Source organism: Hypomesus transpacificus, unplaced genomic scaffold, assembly GCF_021917145.1.
Source record: "Hypomesus transpacificus isolate Combined female unplaced genomic scaffold, fHypTra1 scaffold_130, whole genome shotgun sequence".
NCBI classification, from domain to species: Eukaryota; Metazoa; Chordata; class Actinopteri; order Osmeriformes; family Osmeridae; genus Hypomesus; species Hypomesus transpacificus.
In genome coordinates this window covers 99,295-117,754 of record NW_025813706.1, presented here as the reverse complement: position 1 = coordinate 117,754, position 18,460 = coordinate 99,295, and the positions used below count along the sequence as shown (strand labels likewise).

The window sequence follows — 18,460 nt, the reverse complement described above, 5'->3', positions numbered from 1 at the left end:
AAAGCGGAATTTGGTACTCTATATACTAAAAGCTGTTAGATCATTTCAGTTCAGGACCGTGTTTTCCATTTCAACCATGCCATCCTGAATGGGTTGTTGTGGTGGAGGGCAGGGACCCCTAACAAGCCAGCTGTGTGTGTCAGTCTGCCATCCACTGCGCAGTGCTCGGTAGTCAACCAAACTCGGATAGAGTGGGCTATAGGGATGCCAGCCCCCACTGAGCAAGTTTGTTGGGTGGGAAGGGAGTGTATGGGAAAGGGAATGGAGCAGAGCAGATGAATGGGAGAAGGTCAGGGGAGCAAGAAGGGAGGGTCTTCACGCTCCAAACATTTCCAGAGCTTGTTTCTCCCTTTGAGCTTTCAACCTGATCAGGCAGAACAAGAAGGGTTCAAACAATGGTCATTCCAAGCCTGGGAGCTATTTGTGTGTTTGCAACAGTAGTTAAGTAGTGATATTTGGTCTCACAATGACCAACCTCATTTTCCAAGCTATTTACAGTCTCAATGTTCCGTGGAATAAGAAGCATAGTGGCAGTGATTAAAAAAATAGACGCATGTGATTTTATTACCTTTATACAAGACACGAGGCAGCAAGACAGCATGGCACAGAGGGCAAACTCTAAATACAATTATTGAGGAAATTCTCTGAGAACAGACCAAAAAATGCTTTCATTGAAAAGCACAAGGTAGCCATGGAAACATACAAGCAAATTCCATTAACAGACCACTTTCCAATCTTAAAGGTCACATGACATGAAAACTTCACTTTAGGAGTTTATTTAACATAAATATGAGTTCCCCTAGCCTGCCTTTGGTCCCCCAGTGGTTCGAAATTTCCATAGGTGTAAACCAAGCCCTGGGTATTCTTTTCCGCCTTTGAGAAAATGAAAGCTCAAACGCTCAGTTTGAAAATCTCCTCCTTGTGACGTCACAAGGAGGAAGGTTACCTCCCCTCTCTGTGCTTTGCCCGCACAGATAATCTGGCCCGTCCACAAGAAACTGAGCTATGACCGTGCAAGTGTTTTTATCCTCGAGACATCATGGCTTGCAAACGAACGAAGCATTACATTTGCTCAGTTTGAATGTACAAAGGAAAACAAAAGTATTTTTACAGTTCCTTCATCCGAGCCTCTGAAGACCCAGGGCCTCATTTACTAACATTGTGACCGCGGCTTAATCTGCGCCTTTGCCCAACCGCAAATAGTGCACGGTGTATTTCCGCATTTTGCGTGGTATTTATCAAACCAGATCCTCATCGGGCAATCAGCGCCCATTAGTATTAATTGTCGCGCCGTTAAAAGACGGGAAAAATCGCCTGCATGTTACTGCCACCATAGGTGATTCGAGGAAAATAAAAATAAAGTTCAGCAAACAGGAGCTCAAAATATACACACCCACTTTCCCTTATATCCTCCCAGCAGCAGTAATCTGCGTTTTTACTCAAGTGCGCTGCCTTTGTAAATACAGTGTTTTGTCTTGACCCGCTATTTCACGCCTGAAATGGGCGCAATCCTGTTAGTAAATGAGGCCCCCTGTGTCTTAATTGTATTTTCTCTGGAAATGCGCCGACACAACTTCCCAAAGTTTTGTATGTCTGCGCCAAACTTTTCAGCCACGACTGTTTCTTCAACTTGAGCTAATACAAATTTGGCCTTGCTGAAATAAAATTCTGGATCAGTACTAACTGTCCTTGGTCCAGCTACAAACCTCGGACAAGTAAGTTAACTAACGCTATATCATTGTGTTGCAGAGTGTTGTACACCTTTCCCCTCATTTAAATGATTGAGTGTGCACCCTGCAGACCAGGGTGATTAGATGAGAATTGGGAAAATTTGAGGCATCTTACAGCAACGGGGCTACGAGCCATCGCAATACATCCATTGTAAACATTAGCGCAGGGTGCCGCCTCTCTCCTCCTCATTGGCATTTAAAGCTACAGACACAGAAATAGCATGTCTTGAGGAAAGCTCATTGTGGGACTGCTTGTAGTGGCTGTAATTATGCACCAAGGCTGAATTTTGGGAAAGAGACTTACAGGTACAGTATTAGGGGACCACTAAGGCCTATATAAAAGTATCCAAAAACAGCATATCATGTGACCTTTAACAAATGTACACTATATCCATTTCCCCCAACAGGGAAAAGGTTGACAAAGAACCTTTTGAAATAAGGAAAGTGCATCGTTATCAACCTTTCAGATGAGAGTGAGAGGGGGAGAGGTCTAGTTTTTACTGCACAGAGCCAGAACCAAGGGTATTTCAAAGAGCATTGGGACAGTCCGAGAGCCCTCCTCAACAAAAACTAGAAAAAAGATTTTTGGAAAATGTACAGAGTACCATTTGGTTTGGATACAGGCAATGTGTCTAAACAAACTGATTGCATATATCCCTGCCTTAAACAGGTGTAGGAGGTTATAGCAACAGGTTATCACGTGGAAGGCAGACAGGAGGAGGAGAAGAAGGGGAGAGAAGGATAAAGGGGAGAGTGCAAGTGAGCAGCAAGGGGTAGAAGGTGGGGGGCTTTTTCCTCTTGGTTGACATTATTGATATGTAGCTTAAAAAACAGCATGATCCAATGAGCTTTCCTGTGAAAATAGGGGAAAGCTTCCACTGCCATTAGCAATGAGGAGTGAAAAAGCAATGTTTTGCCAAAAACCTTTATTAATAGACTTGGGATCAGATCCTTGTGCTGTAGGCACTATGACCAAGCTTTCAGACGTGTAAAAATACAGATACAGCTAGGAATCTCACAAAATCCTGTCCTTGAATTTCATGATTTGTTTGGGAGAGCTGGAAGATAGCCATCATCCAGGTATTGTCCAATCTGGGTGGGGTCCGAGAATGAGTCACCTGTCACTGTCTCCAAAGTACTGCTTCACTGTTGAACAGGTGCCATACAGTAGACACAAGGGTTTCATGAAATTCAGATTTGAGGCTCGATCTTGATTCTACTAGTCCAGCTGTCCTCATCTCACCCACCTCGCTGTCTGGTTGTGCTGGGTTTGGTGCACACAGAGACCAATCACTGAGAGAATTTTCGGGAAACCCGACAAATTCAAGTGCCTTTCTCTTTGGAGCTTAGAGAGTTGCCAAGCCTCACTGGAAGTGTTGAAGACTGCCAATATTGTTCTCTGCTGGAGCCAATCCACTGCTGGCTTGGCATCTTGCAACAAAGAATGAGTGAGTTAAGGATGAAAAATGGCAGAATCAACCAGTGCAGCACCCTCATTGAATATGGTACACCAGCAAAGTAATTACTGTAAGTAAAAGGTGTTCATTTCAACTTCGATACATCAACAGTATCTCTCCAGCTAATGCTTGATGACAGCTGCATTTACCTCTAAGAAAGCGACAGCCTTTGATATTGGGAACAAAATTCAATTGAGCCATGTTCATTCTGAAAACACTTTACGAGACACTATGAGGCCTCAACCTAAGGACTGTTGTAGATGTGTGAGACAATCAAAAGCATCACTGAACTGTTTAAATTTCTTCCCATCCCATCCCATTGCCCCAGCCACACACACTAAAGACAAGAAAAGCTCCTACCACTTGGAAGCTGAAATACCTGTCACGGCCACAGCCATGCCCCCCTATTGTTTTTGGTTTTGCCTTGTCCTAGTGTTTCCCTGTCATTGTCTTCACCTGTCTGGTTCTCGTCAGTGTCATTGTCTTCACCTATGTGTCGTTTGGTTCTGTGTATTTAGGTTCCTGTTTTGTGTCCAGTCTTTGTCTGTGTCTACTACCGCGCACTTTACAAAGTACACTGCAATACAGTGCACTGCAAAACAGTGCACTTACATATTCAGTGCACTCCGTCGCTGATAAGTGCTGTCTCAAATGGAACACTTACATTAAACACTTGGTGGAAGTGACGGACGCAAATCTGCTCGCGACACCCGCAAAACCTGCCAAAATGAACGCGCTTCTCCACTCAAGTGGAAAAAGCTGCCGAAAGGGCTCCTCCTTTTCCGCTACGTAGCCAAGATGGCGCCCGTTTAGGGCGAGTAGTGTCCATCGTTGTACACTGTTTTTTTGGACCGTTTGCAGTGCGCCATCCTGGTACTTTCAGTGCACTGAATCTATTCTGGTTTTGTGAGTGACGCGCCCTAAGCACTGAAAGTCAGTGCTCGAAGTGCACAAGTACGCGGTAGTAGACACAGCCAGCGTCTTGTCATACTGCTACTACCCAGGCGTGTGAGTACCCTTCTGTGTCCCGTTTTTGGAAAATAAACCCCTTCGTTGTACCATGCCTCGCATCTCTCCTGCGTTTGGGTCCTACCCCTCCACATGTCGTGACAGAATGACAAGACCTCAAAAGGACCCAGCGGAGAGTCACCCGAACCCTTTCCTTGGGACCAGGCTTGCCTTGGGTGGTCCGCGAAGCCTACAGCGGAGGGCCCACCCTAGGCCCTGGTTCCTGCCTTGGCTTCAGCCCCAGCCCGAACCCCGGCTCCAGCCTTGGTCCTGCCCTGTGCCCCTGCCTCATCCTGAGGTTGTGCCGCCCTGCGCCCGGACGAAGAAGGTTGCGCCGCCCAGCACCCAGACCACCAAGGCTGTTCCTGCCCTGGAGTTTCGGCCGCCTGCCGCCAGAACCCAGCCCCGTTCCTGCCCTGTACCCCTGCCTTGTTCCTGCCCTGTGCCCCAGCCTCGTTCCTGCCCTGTGCCCCAGCCTCGTTCCTGCCCTGAGCCCCTGCCTCTCCCCGAGGTTGTGCCGCCCAGTGCCAGGCCATCCGAGGACTCCTGGCCGCCTCCTCCTCTGCCCGAGGACGCCTGGCCGCCTCCTCCTCCACCCGAGGATTCCTGGCCGCCTCCCCCCCCGCCGAGGACTTCTGACCTCCTCCTCCGCCCAAGGCATTCTGGCTGCTGCCTGCCACGGTGCCCGTGCTCCCATGCGCCCGCGCTCCCATGCGCCCCGGTGCCCACGCTCCCATGCGCCCCGGTGCCCGCGCTCCCAGGCGCCCCCTCGTCCGCGCTCCCAGGCGCCCCCTCGTCCGCGCTCCCAGACGCCCCCTCGTCCGCGCTCCCAGACGCCTCCTCGTCCGCGCTCCCAGGCGTGCCCGTGCTCCGGCGTCCGGGTTGCCCCCCGGACCTGCCCCGACCCTCTGCCCTGCCTCCGGGCCGCCCCCCGGACCTGCCCCGACCCTCTGCCTTGCCTCCGGGTCGTCCCCCGGACCTGCTCCGACCCCGTGCCCTGCCTTGTGGGACGTCGGGTGACGTCCCTTGAGAGGGGGGTACTGTCACGGCCACAGCCGTGCCCCCCTATTGTTTTTGGTTTTGCCCTGTCCTAGTGTTTCCCTGTCATTGTCTTCACCTGTCTGGTTCTCGTTAGTGTCATTGTCTTCACCTGTGTGTCGTTTGGTTCTGTGTATTTAGGTTCCTGTTTTGTGTCCAGTCTGTCTTGTCATACTGCTACTACCCCGGCGTGTGAGTACCCTTCTGTGTCCCGTTTTTGGAAAATAAACCCCTTCGTTCTACCATGCCTCGCATCTCTCCTGCGTTTGGGTCCTACCCCTCCACACGTCGTAACAATACCTTGGCAGTTGGGAAATCAATTCCACCATATCATTGGCGAGAGACAGAAAAAAAGAGAGGGAGAGACAAGAGGGCGTGGGGGTAAAGTCATCAAGAAATATCTGCCATGCCAGTGGTCAAACACTACCAAGGAAGAGATCTTCAACTCCTACTATCCTTCAACTGGTTCGGTAAAGGTGAGTGTCCCCTTAGTTTGTCTTGATGACAAACAGTGTTGTATTGTGTGTGTTTGTGTGTCTCTGTCTGTGCCTACCAATGACCAGTCATTGGTAGGCACAGACAGAGACACACAAACACACACACACTGACATAAAAGCTTTTGGCACCTGTCACTAACATCAGCATAATGTATGATGTGAATAACCACTATAATTCCTAAAATAAACCTCTGAAAATCGCATTATTTTCCAAATCCATTATGTACCCTGCCTTCCAATCAGAAATTGTCAAATGTGAATAATATGTTTTATGAGCTAATCATCTGAAATGGTTTAGTAATACCTGTTACTTTATGTGGGGGTCTGCTACAGTAGCTATGTTGGCCCTACAACAATCCTAATGCTTTTAGTCAATTCAGCTTAATTAGATCTCTCACTGTCCCTACACAATCAAAAGGCATTAAAAGTTAGTAAAGCTGCTTAATGCATCTGTACACATTTCTGTGCAGGTTATTGTGATGTATATTTTGGAGTTTCAGAGTTTTTATCCATATTTATAATATAGATAAGGAGAGAACAAAATGTTCTTGGGACAGCAGCACTACTTTCTTATGTAAACTTTCAGAACACAAGAGAGGCTCTGGAAATTAGGGACACAGGGGAATGAGGACACAGATCCGTCAATCAATGGATTTGGGGCTTGTCTGTCAAATAAGAGCTGTGCGCTGGGCAAAGGAGAACTGGGAATGACCTTGCGCAGAGCTGTACTGTGGGAGGGTGGGGGGAGACAGCTGTGCCTGGCTTGGCTAAGCCCTGACCTGACATCAGTCAGAGGAGATAATAGCCATTTGCACTTCCATCCAGTCACACATAATGATTCTCACCTGGTGGATGGGATAGCATTGGATGCCCCTCTAAAAATAGAAAACTGTAATCTTATTTTAAAAAGATGTAATTGAAAACAACTCGCTGTGCCAACGCTAGGAAGTGTTAGCAGGCAGATGGCAATTAGCATCAGCATGATCCATGAGTCACAATAAGACCAAGTGCTTGTGCATTAGTGGTTTTTAGAGGTAGTTGGGGCTTTGGACCCCCTAAGTCCAAGTGATATTTATATATTGGCTACAAGGCCCTTTTGCTGCGGCTTAAGACATACATTTTTTCACAAAATCAGATTTAGAAAAGCTGTATTTGACTTTCGGTAATTAAATGCATTCGTCCTTCCTCAAGGGCATAACGTGGTGTGGCATAGCTATATCTAAGATTTCAAAAGAGAACCGAGACACTGATGAATAATTCTAAACTCAGTGCCAACAGCCAACCCCTCACAAAAAAGATTCTTAGCAGTGACGAAAGGTGTCAAAATGTGCAGGTAAAATCGAATTTCAACAGCAAGGGGCTTTGAGTCTGATCTGTTCAATCCCTCCATAATCCCTACTTTCATTCCTGAATTTTTAAACAAGGTATTTGCTTTACTACACTAGGGTGTCAGGTTAGGGCGGTCCTAACCATGGGATTTGGCAGACTTGCCAACTCTTCTGGGAGTGTGTGCATTTAAATAAAGATGTGCTTGTACCATCTGCAGGGTCTGACGCCCCTGTGACCTGAGTCGCTTGTAGCCGAGGTGTTAGGGTCAATCCCCACGTCCGATCAAGTTCCAGGCACTTAAAGGATACTTTGTCTTCTGTAAGAAAGCCAAATGAAGAGGCGGCCATATGCGCATCTGCGTTCAAGTCGATATATGTATCTGCAACCATCTGTATTGACAGGCACAAGGTCCCTAATGCCACTCGAAGCATGAGAGGCCAAAGCACCTGCCTCCCCACTTGACTTGTCTCTTTATTGGTATGATCATTTCTTATTTCCATCATTGATTCAATCAGTAGCTTCCATCTGCCATTTCAAAGATCCACCACACCCAACTTGGTACAGCCACAGGGACAATGAACCACTTTTTCTATACAGAGTGCATTTGCTGTGAAAGGACATGCCATTTCATACAATAATTTATCTTTATGAGCAGCATTTATGCCTGAAAAGCCTCAGAGAACTGACTCCGTTCCCACTTATTAATTTCCACAGAAGGATACCGTAGCATCCTTTACATGCTATTCATCTGATATCTGTGGATCTGTCAACAGACCTGAGACGGCTCTCACTAAGCATGCTCACGCCTCATTTAGAAAGTTGTGTTACGGAAATGTAAGCATTACTGCAGCACTGATGCATTTATCATGTGATGTGCAAATGGGGACTGGCATCAGAAGGGGTCTTTTGTTGGCTTGTATCCCAGTCCAGACTTGTTTGCACTTTGTTGAGCGTTGAAAAATGTTGCTCAGCCAACAAGTTGACCTGGCAGCAGCAGTCTGATGGCCCATCGTGGTAAAAAATAGATGGGTTGTGTAGTTCTTCAAGGGCTACAAGAACCTAGTTTGTTAAGTTTCTTTTCAATTCCACTGGACTGAGAGAAACTGCTCGACACAGTAGTGTTGTGTTTCTTGGAATGCCTCTACATCTCAACAAAACCCTACTCAAAAAACTCTCCCTTAACCCAGCCGTCCTCTAGAACTACAGACCAGTATCACTGCTACTCTTCTTTTTAAAAACAATTGAACGCGCTGTATCTAACCAACTGTCAAACTTTCTCTCTCAGATCAACCTGCTTGACCCCAACCAATCGCGCTTCAAGACTGGCCACTCCACAGAAACTGCCCTCCTCTCAGTCACCACCGCCCTCCAGTCTGCCGGAGCGGATTCAAGGTCATCCGTCATCATTCTGCTAGACCTTTCTGCAGCATTTGATATGGTTAATCATCAGATCCTGCTTGCCAGGCTTTCTGAGATGGGCATCACTGGCATTGCACTTCAGTGGATCTCATCTACCTGTCGGGAAGATCCTACCAGGTCTCCTGGGGAGGCAAAGTGTCAGGCCCCCGCCAGCTCTCCACTGGTGTCCCACAGGGCTCCGTCCTTGGACCCCTCCTCTTCTCCCTGTACACCACCTCACTTGGACTAATTCGCTTCTCCTACCACTGCTACGCTGACGACACATAGCTGTACCTGTTGTTCCCCCTGACTGATCCGGGGATCTCAGCTAGGATCGAGGCCTGCCTCACAGACATCTCCGCCTGGATGACCAAGCACCACCTCCAGCTAAACCTCGCTAAAACAGAACTTCTCATCATCCCGGCCAAACCCTCCATCTCCTACGATCTCTCAATCACCCTGGGATCTGCGACAGTGACCCCTTCATCCTCTGAAAGGAACCTCAGGGTTACCGTGGATGACGAGCTCTCCCTCACAGCCCACATTGCTGCAGTCTACCGGTCATGTAGATTCACCCAGTGATCACAATGACTCTTATTGAGAAACTTGTTGCTCTTGTGGTTAGTTGTAACTGATTTAAAATGATTGTATTCGCTGTGAAATATTTTACTGTTGCTTGCTTTTCTACAGGTACACTCTTGCACTTTTTGAGGTTCATGCTGTTTAATTGTAACTTGTTTAACTACATGCTCTTATGGTTCTTCCCTTTGGAACTTATTCGTTTTTTCACAATGTATGCTTCATGTTTTGGCTACCCGCAATGTTTGGGGCTGTCTCGTTATGATCAGTGACCTATGCACTTTTGTAAAGCTCTCTCTTGGAAGTCAATTTGGATAAAAGCGTCTGCTAAATGAATAAATGTAAATGCAAAACAAGATGACAAACTAGTGGCTGACAATACTCCTCACAACAAAGTCAAGACAAGCCAGAAGCTTCCTGGGGAGTTTGTTCCGAGTCACGGAGCAAAGCTGACCTTGTGAGGAAATGGTCTCGACATTGGCAAAAATACTGTTAAGTCTTTGTTCAGAAATAAATATTAGGTGAAAATTCAAACTGTTTCATGTCAGCTGTTTGCCATGAATCGGATCTACGTATTTTTATTTTGAGTTGAGAAGACAATGGCTTCTCCTGAGGATGTAAATTTCTATGTACATGCATACAATTTAGAGGTCATGGCTCAGCAAATCTATACTGTGAAAGAGATAAGTAAGAAAAATGATATTATTCCCATTAGAATAGACTGCTTCTCTGTAGACTCTATTGTCAGGGAGTCAAGAGGCTGAGCGGGTAGAGCATCGGGCTAGTGATCTGAAGGTTGCCAGTTCGATTCCCGGCCAGTACACATGACGTTGTGTCCTTGGGCAAGGCACTTCACCCTACTTGCCCCGGGGAGAATGTCCCTGTACTTACTGTAAGTCGCTCTGGATAAGAGCGTCTGCTAAATGACTAAATGTAAATGTATTGTCTCATTTACCAGAGACCTTGAGCATTCACTGCGGCAATTACAAAATAACCTGTTTAGTAAAGTAAAGACAATTGGTAGGCCTATACTTCTGAGCAATTCCATTGTGAGGCTTACTTGGATGCTGCAACTAGACACTACTGTACATTTACATTTAGTCATTACACTAAGCTAAGACTTACAGTAAGTACAGGGACATTCCCCCCGAAGCAAGTAGGGTGAAGTTCTTATTCAGTTATTCGCTCTAAATACAAATTCCCTGATTTCCGGGAGATTGTGTAGCATTTGTCAGGGAGCCGCTATTGAAATGCGGGAGACTTCCGGGAGACTTGGGATGTCTGCTCAAAGGTTGATGAGAAAAACATCAACAAACTAAGAAAATGAAACCTTTGTTCTTGAAATATTATCCTTAACAAGTACCGCATTTTCTTTAAACCGCACACCACCAGAATGGGAGCTTTGTGTTTGTAAATCGGAGTATAAACCGCACAATGCCGCACTTGATAAGGGGAACAATGATACCAAAAAATGCACAATCTTACAGCATTGTGTAACACACTTCGGTTGCCAAGTCACTAATTTAGTGGCAAAATCCATCGTTATGTCTTCAAAATTATTTTAGATATAGTATAAGTTTAGCTAGCCTGCAAATCCTGAGGATAGCCTAGGATTGTATTAGCCAATGTTGTTTGTGATGCTAGCTAACGTTAGTTTGCTAGCTGTATATAACATTTCACTGGGTCTTGCAGCTGTTTAATTTACTGAAATTATTATGAAATGTTATGTTCTACTAGCCATTTGCCTACCTTAGCAAGTTACTGTACTTCCAACCCGTGATAGTGTAACTGAGACGACACAGTGAATAATTTCTCTTTCAAGTAATAAGTAGTGATGTTATAGGAAGAGTGGTTTGCAGTATTTTTTGTATTTTTATCAGCGCTAGTGAGGAATACTGCCATAAACTTGTCTCTTCTCTCCCTCTCTCTCCCTCTCTCCCTCTCTCCCTCCCTCCCTCCCTCCCTCTCTCCCTCCCTCCCTCCCTCCCTCCCCTTCCTCCCTCCCTCCCTCCCTCCCCTCCCCTCCCCTCCCCTCCCCTCCCGAGCTGTCGAAGTGTCACTTCGGATGTCACACAAGCAGCTGAGACAGCGTTTTATTTAAACACTTAAAAAGACATCAGAAATCACTAATCTTCGTAGGTTATACAGTGGAGACATAGGCGTATTTACGGACCCTATAGAATACAGGCCTATTTACGGACCCTATAGAATACATTCATTGACAGAGCCAGAGATACAGATAGATTGCCAGAGCTAGATAGACAGAGATAGATACAGATGTGAGAGAGTAGGTGCCATCCTATTGTATTAGATAAGAAATATAAGGCCTTTAAGAAAACCATGGCCATGAGCAGGTAGAAAGGCACCTGATTGTCAAGTGGGTTGAAGGGTCATGGTGGTTCAGTTGTGTTTTGTACACAAAGGAGGGTGGCAAGTCTGAAAGTGGATTTGGAAACACAGAAGGCATAACAGCCGTCAAGAACATCAAGAATATGTGTATTCTGTTTCTAATCTGTGTGAGTGTTTATTTGTGTCTGTACCAAAGTTGGCAGGGCTCAACATTAACATTTTTTGGCACTGGCCCCCCACCGGGCCAGTGGGTTTGAAACGTACAGGCCCCAAGACAATTTTTACTGGCCCCCCCTCCAAAATGTGTAATTTATCATTGTTACAACAAAACCAAACACTTCTAAGTTGTGTTATTCTGCAAACACAATTGTGTTACGTCCACTGTAATGTCCTGTCTGCAGTATTGAATGTATCTGTTTCAAGCTCTTTGTGCAGAACAAATTCCCCTCGGGGCAATAAAGATTTCATTCATTCATCCTGGATATAAAAAGAAAAAAAATGAAATCATCTTTCCAATGATAAAAAATAAAAAGGTAATAGTCTGCAAAACAATTGACTTTTAACCTCAAACATGACGTGCTCTCTTCCCTGCTGACAGCCATCTCTGCACAACTTAGTCTGGCAGAAACTGAAACCTCTTGTCCCTCAATGCTAATATATAAAAGCTTCCATAGCATTTCATCAGTATGATACAACTACCCAAGTCGACACCATTCTTCTGCTGCAGTTCAGTAGCCTGGGGGAACGAGGCGAACGGCTGGCCCGTCTTAATTACGTGATATGTTGTTGTTATAAGTTGTGCAATAACACGATGGGCATCTACATTTAAATTCCTGACCAGCATGGTCAACGGCCTGGAAGATGGATTGTCAACCATCCGCTTAGCTGTCACGCAAACCATGTGCTGTCTGCTAGCATGGCTGGTCAGGGATTGTTTTCGAAAATTGTTGGTGTGTAAAAAGACCTACTTTTGTCAGCTTTAGACGGGAACATACAACAGACGACACAGTGCATCTTCGTTCCATAAAAAAAGTTGCTTCCGTTTGAGCCTGTAGCTCTACTTTGCTGCCATCTTCACTTTATTGTCTTGCGCCAGTCTCGCGCCAGTTATTTTTTTTCGAGATTAGAGAATTATACAATTTGACAACCACTCGTCACTCACTACTCAACTCTTGATTTGCCAACTGTGCGCCCCACGAGCTGCAAAGTTATTTATGCATTTAGCAGATAGCAACACATATTAAGGATGTTAACTTTTACAATGCAAATTTTTTTTTCAATCAATAATTTGCAGTGGCCCGATCGGGCCAGTGAGTTGCTAGTTTAACTGTCCCGACGTTACTTTTTACTGGCCCCGGGCCATTGGGCCATCGTTATTGTCGAGCCCTGGTTGGTGTACTGAATTCTACATGTACATTGTGTGTGTTTGCCTGAAGGTGTAAGTATACACAGGGCTCTAGAGTGCGACCAATTTGGTTGCATATGCGACCAAAATTTGAACGGGTGCGACTAAAAATGTTCCTAGGTCGCACCGGTGCACCTAACCTCCTCGCATCCGCTGCCTTTCCAGGAACGAAGCGTTTGTTTCTTCTTTGACGGAACTCACACTCATGGTTGGATCATATCGTGGTCTAAACTAATCAGAGACAGAGATGGGGCGGGTCTTTGCATTTGATTGGCTGTGGTCCAGAAATTCCTGTAGGCCTACACTGCTCCGTGCTGTGTGATTGAAATTACGACCTGAACACCAGAGAATCAGTTATGGCAGACCTGAACAATGTACGGCCCGTGTTGAGAGCTAGTAAATATGTAGTCCTGAAAGACTAGTGATCAGGCTATTTACATATGTGCGCTTGCGCAACTTCACTGACAGGAGAGTTAGCTGTTGGTTAGCCCTCGAAAATGAAAAACGAAAGGTTGAAACTCTACAGAATGTAGAGTTTTTAACAAGACATGGACTTCTAAGTATATGTTTACTGACGTCAAAGTCAAAGCTGTGTCCTTACTTCGCTAAGGTCGCTGTGTTGAAGGATTATAATTTGAATCGGCACTAAGGGACTAAAGAAAATAACTAACTAACATAATAAGAACTTGACTGATTCAGTGGGGGCGGGCTGATGGTTTGCTAGTTAAATTGCAGACCCGGATCATCACTTGTAAGCTGTCCTTCGCATATCCACCTCAGACATTCAGCCAGATTTCGATGCACTTGTTCAAACCCACTGGTTCCTCTCACAGAACAAAATGAACTGAAAAAAAGTATTGCTTTTTGTATAAAGTTGATCAATTGCATATCTTTAACATACTGCAAAACAACTTTTCAGTGTTTGTGAAGATTAACTATTTACAAATAAAATGAAACACTGATGTAAGGATTATTTTAGTTTTTACTGTTACTTCGACAGTCTTTTCATAGTTGACCATGTAAAATATTGATATAACTATTTACAGGATATACTTATTCTTATGATAACCAGTAGCAGCTATTCAAAATATATACTTTACTGCTTTTTACAATGGGGGAAAATGAATATTGAGCAGAAATAAATTCAAGTTATTGTTGATGCGGCCCTCCAACACATTTCAAGTTTCTCATGTGGCACCTTGTCAAAATTAATTGTCCACCCCTGAGTTACGGAGTTGGGCCATGGAGCTAACCCATGGAGCTAGGATTTTGATGGTAGGGAAGAGTGTGGCAAGCTGGTTTAGCCAAGGCCAAAGGGCAATAAAGCCAAATTACAGGTGTTGGCCATCTGAAGGGTATGCTATAGCAAGGGGGGGACCCGCTATAAGACTTTGAGCCATGAAATGTTAGGTCAGTAGCACTTTCTATTTGAAATGTTTTATTTTGCTTGGAATGTTTTAGTTTGGCAGCTCAGTGAAGCACTTAAAATATATATTTTTTTATTGTGCTTCAAATAAAAACCAATATTTACCTACACCTTATTCTTGTTTAAGATCATTTACATAATACATATATATGAATGTATATGGAGCGTGATAAAAAGGTGACCTTGAAATTGTGGCGACGCTAGGAACATTTTTGGTGCACCTAAATCTTGTGCTGGTGCACCTAAATAAAAAAGTTAGGCGCACCAGTGCAACCAAGGGAAAAAGTTAGTCTGGAGCCCTGTATACAGTAGGTATGCACCCACAATTTTCTGCCTCCCTCACCATGTGATTAGCCACTGAGTTTTAGGGTAATTCGCAGATCAATGGTGGCTGCCTTGGCTCAGTGCAAATGTTGCGGTATGCACTGAGAGCTTGTGTCTCCATTGATAACAAAGCCAGGCCCCTGCAGTAGAGTGTGGGGCAGCATTACAAACAAGAGTCGTCCACTCAGACCCTGCCAGAAAACCCTCAAGGGGACCATTTATCTCCATGTCTGTTTGCCAAACAGAAGTATCTTCCATAGAGCCGTTCTATTTTGTGCCTCCAAGAGAATTCACTTAGGAAATTGGGATTTGTAAATACATTTGCTGAAAGCGATCATTGTCAGTAAAAAAGCCGACCATTTGGTCTCAGTCTAGAGCCCTGCATGGAGAAGCGGTATGAAGAAGCTACAAGGCAGCTAGCCTAGCTGATGTTGCTAGCTAAACTTCACTGAATGTGCCGGAAATGAAAAAACTTTTCTTTTGACATAACCTAGTTTAAACTGTGGCATTGAAGACAGCGACGCACCACACAAGCTTGAGTTTAAATACATTATTTAATGTGACATTACTTACTGCACATGCAAGTCTTGAATTGCTTAAATGTATGATGCTGCCAGTAAACCATAGCACGATAGATAGTACTTAAGCTACAAGTACTGTGCAATAGTCTATCCCATATAGTGCTAGTCCTATCCAGCCTAGCTTGGGTTGAAACAAATTCAACCCAAGGGCTCTTTGGTGACGTTGTTGATTACGTTACTGTTGATCATCTGGCCATCATCGTATAAAGCCCACCCTGACAATTTAATTGGTCCAAACAACTCCTGTTCGGATATACTTTTTCCGCAATTGAGCCCCTCCAGACCCAACTTCCTGACCAAATGTTTTTGTGGGCTGGCAGCCAGGCTCGTAAATGATCCAATTGACCAAGAGAACGGCGATTGTCGCCGAAAAGCGACAAGCTTGCAGGTCTGTAAACACACATATACACAACTAAAAACTACACACTCACACACAAAACAAAGACCCCTGCTTTTTCAAAATGTTCTGGCACTCTACCTGAATGTCTTATTTCAGGTGTGGAACACAAAATCGTTTTCATGTCCTCACTGCAGCAACAAAATAGAAATCCAATTATAAAAGTGGTTCCAACAACAGTGAAAAATACATTCTAAAACATTCATAGCGGCAGCAGCAGCTCAACTTCGATTTACACTGTATAAAATTGCCACTGCCACATTTCCTAATTTTTTCTGTACCACGCAGCAAAATCCTCTGTGATAGCAATGTCCCTTTATTTACAAACATTACAAATGTATAAGAGCCTTTATTATTCCCCTTTGCTGTCATAATAGCTTCTATTTCCATGGATCAATGTTCCTTGATCAGTATTTGCCATCTTTTTTTGAAAGAATCAAGCCAATAGATTCTACATTTATCTTGGACTTTGAGCAGTGTTTCCTCTATGTTGATTTTGGCGTGGCGGCCCGATTCGATAGAGATTGCTGAACACCCTTGCTCACGTTTGTATTTTAGGTGCATTATTATGCTCAAGTAGTTACACTGCATTAAGATAATGTAACTAATAGTGGGTTTATTGTTATTATTTGATACAGAATGCTTAGCCTATATGTTAAGATCGAATTAAGCAGACAGTGTACACGTGCTTTAGAGTGGTCTACCACTCTAATCGATAGGCGAGGCTACTGACCATTTATAATAAGGTGTTACATAAATTATTAACTGGCAGCATTTATGCCATTTAGAACATACTTTATGAGTGGAAGGTACGGTGGCCCTGAAGTGCAAACCACACCCCCTAATATGAGTACATCCCCCAAATGAAAATACTCCCCCCCCAATACGAGTCAACTCCCCCCAAATCGGATGACTTGTTCACCTCCCCCCAATACAAAAACGCGCTCCCCCCCCCAATACGAGTCAACTCCCCCCAAATCGGATGACTTGTTCACCTCCCCCCAATACAAAAACGCGCTCCCCCAAATGGAAAACAACATTACATTAACTCTGAACGGAAAGGGTAGGTACTACACTTTAGCGCTGATTGGATGCAGTAGGTTAACTAACAAGAAATAAGAAATTGATCGACAGAAGTACAAAATGCAATAGCCTGGCAGAGTTAAGTGCACCAGAACATTTGTTTGGCTATCGAAGAATGTAGCAAATAGTAGGCTACTTAGGCAAAAGTATTTTGTGTTAAATGTATAAATCGATAGCCAAACAACTATCCTGGTCCACGTTACTCTGTCATTGTGGCATTTCAGTCTTCTGTAGTGGACTATTAGTCTCTTCTGAAAAGTCCTGCTTCCTTCAACTGCGTTTTTAGCATGCGCATAGGCTACTTATATTGTGAAACGTTAACAGCAGATCTAGGATTATTTCATAGGAATGACCCTGTTTAAAATAAAGAGTAGTGTAATGACTCTGAATTGTGAACATTAATGTTTCCTCTTTCCTTCCAATCAAAACGATTAATTTCATGATAATGACAGAGTTACGTGGACTAGTTGTTTGGCTATCGATGTTTACTTTTAACACTGCAATTTATGCTTTTGCATACGTAGCCCCGACATGCTTCCATACCCAAATAAATGTCCTGGTGCACGTAACTCTATCAGGCTATTGCATTTTGTACTTCTGTCAATCAATTTCTTATTTCTTGTCAGTTAGCCTACTGCATCCAATCAGCGCTAAATTGTAGTACCTACCCTTTCCGTTCAGAGTTAATGTAATGTGTTTTTGAGTTAATGTAATGTAGTTTTCCATTTGGGGGAGCGCGTTTTTGTATTGGGGGGAGGTGAACAAGTCATCCGATTTGGGGGGAGTTGACTCGTGTTGGGGGGGAGCGCATTTTTGTATTGGGGGGAGGTGAACAAGTCATCCGATTTGGGGGGAGTTGACTCGTATTGGGGTGGGGGTATTTTCATTTGGGGGAAGTACTCATATTAGGGGGTGTCATTTGCACTTCAGGGCCACCGTAGGAAGGGGTGTCTAAGTAGTCTAACCTTATTGCTTAAAGGTAAATAGGACGAAAATATGTGCAATATTACATTACCTATAAGACATTAGACTATTACATTAACCTGCTCTGAAATATAGTCAACTTTGTTCGGCTGGGGGGGGGGGGGTGTTGTTCGGACAGACCTGCCCCCACTGCTAAAAGAAATCCTAAAGGAAACACTGTTGAGCTAAGTCCAGGTAGTACATTCTTCACAGTAGACTTGCAACAAACATGCAGACAGTGTTACTCAGCTAAAATGATTATATTCTATGATTCAAATGAAGAGCCAAGAATGTGTTTTATGAAAACGGTATGAAAAATAATATGTCAAAAAAACAGGATGCCGATTGGTGCAGACAGGAATGTAGGTGTGGTAAGAATAGTTTACAGGGTCATTGTGTGCCACTGGAACCAGGAAGTAATAAAATGCCATGTCATTGGAAGCATAACAATCTGTGATGTGCACCTTTCCTTCACCAATAGCGTAACAGAGAAACTTTTCAGAACTGGCATCGAATGACGTTTGAAAATGTCCATAACCACCCTTTCAGGTCCTCTTTCTCTCTCTTGACGTAGAAGTTCTGCAGACTAAAGCAAAATCCCCAGTGGAAAAAATAAATAAAAATTTACAAAAATAATATGCTGGTATAGAGAGAGGGTAATGTAAGAGAACCGTTCCCACTTATCCATCAGCCCTGCCAGAAAAAGTGCTCTCTGCCATCATGGCCATGTACATTATGAATGTGCTGGACTTGAGGACGCATTCTGTGCTATTTCTGTTACAATGACAACACATGTCAGTTAGGTGCAGCTGACTCATTCTGCGCATATCACTTATTTCATGTGTTTTACCCCAAACCAATTGAGCTTTTGTTTCATCTTACACCTGTCAGATTGA

General features: G+C 44.3%; 1 protein-coding gene across 1 annotated transcript in view; it reads right to left on the bottom strand.

The window, feature by feature from the left end:
- Positions 1-18,460, bottom strand: part of alcama (activated leukocyte cell adhesion molecule a) — a 90,282-nt gene that overhangs the window by 21,382 nt on the left and 50,440 nt on the right. The window lies entirely within an intron of this gene.